A 6000-nucleotide genomic window follows, 5' to 3' on the forward strand; every position below is an offset into this window, starting at 1 on the left:
TTGGATCAAATGAACATAAAAAATGTTTGGTTTCAACTTGTCACACTTCAAGAGAAACAATCACTTGGACATCCTTGGACGTCGAACTCGCCAAAACTCATCATATTGTAAAATATTCCACGTTAAAATTTCGAACCATTCGAATTTACCTCTCATCAATCATTTATATTCTTCTCTAAAACGTAATTGCGGTCTAGTAGATCCCACGACTTAATTACCAACATTAATATCGCTCAAAAGACGAACAAGTTAAACACGAACAGTTTAATAATAAATTAGGAATGGTGTCTTTAGTGTAAACCGCTTCTTCACAAGCTATTTGCGTGAACTTATAGTTTTATTTGTACATGAAAATCGTCTATTCCTGCGGGTTGTTAACAACATTTATTTGATAAGAAAAAATAGTAGTCGTCGGAACGGGTTTGCAAAGACTCGTGTAGTTGACCTAATTTAATATTATTTTTTTTAAATCTGTGCTATTATTTTGCAATTTATTTGCAAGTATTCGCAAGTCTAAACTTTCACCGTGAAACTAAAAACTGAAAATTTGGACCAACTTCACGTAGCCCAACCATTTTGAATTTTGAAATCAGTACCTTATAAAAGTTATTGATTAGCAAGAATTTACAAGTTCATTTTTAAAAATTACAAATTATTTAGTTGGTAACTAAATTTTGAAGATATGCAGTGGCGTGATGTTTTGACCAGAAACTGTGAAGTGGGTATCAACTTCTGCTAATGATTAATAAAAATGAGTACCTAAGTCGAATGATTAAAAAAACTGCAAGAAGTTTTTTAGAATTAAGAACAGATGAAAATTTTCAAAATGTGTAGGATAAGGTTTCAGAAAATTATGGTTTTAGTGAGCATAAGCTTCCACGAATTAAATCAATTTCATTAAAATTAGGTGGTGGTAAAAAACAAACAATACAAAATGTTATAATACTGCATCTAATAAAGTTTTTCAGCTCTACGCTGATTTAAAACGTAAGAGTTACAATGCACCAAGAACAATTTAGCAGTTTAATAATTTTATTTAAACAAAAATAATACCCTTAACAATATAATTGATAAATTGATGCTGAAGCATCAATAAGAGATCGCCATTTGACATTAAAGTAGCAATTAATTGTTATAGTCATTCGTTTGTTTTTATTAATATAAATGATTGTCGTTCATAATTATAAGGGCCTTCGCCGAGTCGGATTGGGCCTTCACTGGACCGGACTGGGCTGAGGATTTCATTAGAATGGTCAGGGGCTAGATGTGCTTTATTATGAATGTTAAGGAGAGCTTGGGTTTCATAAATGACAACAGAAGAAGGTTCCTGTTAATGGACCGGGTGTTTCGCATCAAAATATGGACCACGAGCTGGGCTTGAAAAAAATCGGACTACGTATGCGGCGGAGCTCTAGTAGGTATACTCGGGAAGGTTCTTACGGCTCGAACCCGCCGCGAAACGTTAACGGTGTGTGCAGAGTTCAACGATCAGTAGTTCTCGTTCACGCGACAGCCGACAAGGCAAAGGTGCGCTACTAAATCAAATTTCCCGTCCCCGTCGGTTGTTCGTGCGACCGTCGTAGCCATTGAAAAACCGTCGTCGAGAATTATTTTTCGAGCGTATTCGTTCTCGGCGATCGTGATTTTTGTCGACGCGTCTGAAACGAGAAGGGAAAAAAAATAAAACAAACAAGCAAACAAACAATAATACGCACCGTGGCGTAGGCGCACGGACGGACGAGAAAATCCACTTTCCGGCGTGGGCGACGGTACGGTCGCACGACGGCCTCGGGGGCGTTTTAGATCACCGCCGTGCACGGGTCACGCCGCCGTAAGGTTTCGCGTTGCATACGTGTACACAGGCGTGCGCAGACATGTATTTCAGGGGGTGCCCCGCGATACCTTTGGGCTCTGTTCTAACAAAACGTGTAGGTACGTTTGATCAATTGTAATGCGTAAACAATCAAACGAAACATGACTCGTTAAACTTTTTATTCAACATCGTGGTATACATTAGTGTCCCGACGAATATGCTCTCCTCGAATGTCGCGTATTTTTCTCGGATAAATATTGCGGTCACGGCGTCCGCCGGTGGCGCAGCCAAGGGGACTATAGTGTATGCACTAAACCGGTACCTATACTGCTGCTATTCGGTATTTCAATAATTTAAAATGTTGGTACTAACCGAATGTTGACGAACAACGGATGTTTGTCGTCGGTAAATACATAAGCGTATTGCTTCTACCGCGATTACTACTATACTCGTAGTTTCGGTGAACGCTGCTGACCGACGTCCAACACTTACGTTTTATAATCACTATAGTTCCTATACCGTGTTACGTTGTGGCGATACTATCGCAGCTGACCACCGTTAATTTATTATTGTTGTTGATTATATTTTAACGAACACCATCAAAACTGTTTTAAAACGCTGGAAATACATTTTTAAATTTGTCGTTGAGGGGGCAGCGGGTAAACTTTCAAAGCGTTTCTTATCCGACCCGCCCGACAAAAATGTTTAGAAACTTCTGTTCAAAAATCTACTGGTGCCGCGTACTATGTATTTTAAACCGGCCTTTACACGCTAGTCAACAGGAACTTTTGCAATGCGAGACCACGGACGGGACGGGGTAGGAAACGGAAAACAGAACGAACGCCCCGCGCGGTTACCTTGTCACCGGTTACCGTGCGCGTGGGATCGCGACGCGCCCACGGAGCAGCTCCTCCGATCCGTCCCGCAGACGTATTTCTTTTCGATTCAACGTGTGTGCAATATAATCTTTCACCCGTAGCGCGTTGCAAGCCGTTATTATGGTAATGCACCATAATGGACAGTATGATGTACAATATAATCGTGTAATCGTTCGCATTGTTGCGGTTTTCATAACACTCTCTCTCTACCGAATGCTACCTCCCGGTCGCTTTGGATACGTCGTCGTGATTTTTACTCCGTACACCACTTAATATATCATCGGACGGGCGTTGACGCTTGATCAAGGGGAAGGAGAGCTATATATGTGGGCCGCAAGTTGAAAGAGGCCACAATTTGTTCCATAATCGTTGGTCGACAAGCATGAAGCATAACTGTTTCGTCATTTAACTGTGACTATACTGAGATGTATAAATGACGCTATACACATTTTATTTGATTAATATTTATTAAAAATTGATCCGAATTGGAATAAAATTTTTTTAAAAAATGGAAATTGTTTCGGGCGTAAGGTCTCCACCAAAATTAGTAGCCACCCGCTTTTATATTATTATCACCATTATCCGGACCGGATTGTTGGACGCTGAACGTGCTTTTATTAGAATCGCGATGAGCAACGATAACACAGACATGGCCGACACCGACCCCGCGAGCGAATCAGTAGCGTGGTTGGAAAGGTTAATTAAGAAAGAGGTTTAGCGATTTAACATTTGTAGTATTTAACAAAAAATCCTCTCATGGCCAAAAAATTACTGATAGTATTCCATGGTAGTACGGTATCAATGTATTATTATATTAAATGAGATCTGCGATTTTAAAACAAGAATTAATCGATATCATTATCAATATTTTTGCTGACGCTGATAAAAATTTAAAATGTCAAATAAATAAATAATTATCGTGGGTACAAATACTAAACAAAAAAATACTATTCGGTCCTTAAAGATAAAGATGGATAGACGGAGTCCATAAAGACCTAGGTATGCTAGGAATGTTCAACGCTAAAGATGACAAATTTAGGGAAGGGTGGTTGCGACAAAGGACCTGACGGCCTATACAAAGTAAAAAATAAAAAATAAATAAATATAAAGTATATTATTTTATTACCTATAGGCTATAGGTCTTAACCGTGATTAAAACATCACCGGTAAAAATTGAGGGGGAGGAGATCGTGATTTAGTAAACGTGTCCGCGGATGTACCCGCGGGCTCGTGCGTATTTACGTCAAATCGTTTTCAAACGTGTAGTTCCCCCCTCCCCTCTCGTATATATTTATGCTGACATCGCCATGTATGCAAATGACGGTTTTTTTTCCCGTGCTCTAAGCATTGAACAGCGCTCATTGATCTTTTACGTGTACGTAATACATTGATGTATGCAAATCCGACGTCGAGATACGACCCATGCTTGTTTTCATTCAATTAAACACAACACGACCCCGTTGCCCTCGATTAAATAATCTCTACACCGTCATTACACGGTTGATATATCCACGATGTTTATTTATTTACATTCGTGTGGAGTTTGATAAACGCGAAGACCGTTTCTTAATAATATTATACCTACATGTAATGTAACGGAAAAACAGTAATCACAATATGTTCAATAACCAACAATGTGAATTCGACCATTCATCTACCATAGAAATATGTGTGTAAACACGTCGAACGGGAACGGCGATTAATGATTCCAATTATTATTACAGCAGCTGATCAGTGTACGTCAAGAATTCTCTTAACTACGCACGTATTTGTGTATACGATGACGTATCCTTGTATTATTATCAACCCGTTTTCGCGTTTATAGAACATTTTTGTCCGCGTATACATTATCGATTGAATAATCTATAATAAGAATGACTAAGTACTTCATGCTATGACCTTAAAACATGCATGTTTTAAGCCCTTAAAAATTATTATATATGATCTAAAAATATGCTAACAATTTAAAATATGTTCTAATAAATTTTATTTCATTTTTCATTGAAAAACTAGAAATTACAAATTTATTTATTAATAATTTTTATAATAATTTTTATTTCTTTTTCTTTAAGTACTGTATGGTATATATAAAATATGATTATCCATGTCATATGGATTGTTTTATATTTTTTTCAGATAAAATATGTACTTAAAATACAAATAAAATAATTTATTGAGAAAAAAGAGTTGATTATGCAAAATATACAAAATAAAAATGATTGCTTTAAACTCCTATTAGGTACTATGAAATAAATGTCCATATTACTTAGTTATGTTTTGAATCATTATTGAAAACCATGCAAATTTCTATAAGTCCACAGCCTTAGTGATAAGACATTCGGAGGCTGTACACTGTATTGTTATAAGTATTTTGACGTATTCGTCGAAAACACAAAACGAATACCTATTAGTGCTGCAATAAATCAGACATAAATTCGCATTCACCGAAAATCCAAAACATTTAGATTTTAAATTTTCCATATTGAAATCCGAGTATTATATTTTTGTACTTAGTTGAGTTCAAATTGTGAATTAACATGTTGTTTTGTGATGGTTTTGATATTTTATTGATTTTATAGATAGGTTAAAGTAAAATTATTGTTGTATCTTGATTCTGAATGGTGTACACTTACTTTAAATATAAATTAAATTTATTAATTTAATTTAAAAAATATTTAATTATAATGAATTTATTTTAAGTAATACATAAAAGAATCCTAATTAAAAATCTGTGCTTGGAATAAAATTCGAATTCTAAATTACGAACATTCGGTATTCCAAACCTCGGCAAATACAGATTTTTCCCATCGCTAATTCTAAGACGCGTCATTGCGGCTGTACGCGCACTATCGAATCAATATATTTAATATACCAATAAAACTTACCATGTATCTTCCATGTTCACCTTTACGGTTTTACGAGGAACACGTTAATTTTGTTTGTAGCTATAGACAATAATGACTTACGTCGGTACGTCTGTACAACACGTGATCTCCGAACAATTATAATTTATAGTATTTCCTGTTCGTGAGTTTATTTGTCATATATTTAGTCGAATGTTGCGTAATAATACAGAGAGACGTTTAAAACTTATATATGTATATATATATATATATATATATATATTCGGTAATTTTGTTTGTTCCGTCGTCCGGTGTTTAGAAATTCCAATTTATTGTATTGATGATTTCAAGAATACTTACGCACATGACATAATGCTCCAATAGCATATTATTATTATACCTACCTAATAACTCTTAAACTTCTAGATTACGATAATTCGTTGGTATTACGGATTGGCAAGAGATA

This window comes from Sipha flava, unplaced genomic scaffold (assembly GCF_003268045.1).
Source record: "Sipha flava isolate LNK unplaced genomic scaffold, YSA_version1 73_pilon_pilon, whole genome shotgun sequence".
Taxonomy (NCBI): domain Eukaryota; kingdom Metazoa; phylum Arthropoda; class Insecta; order Hemiptera; family Aphididae; genus Sipha; species Sipha flava.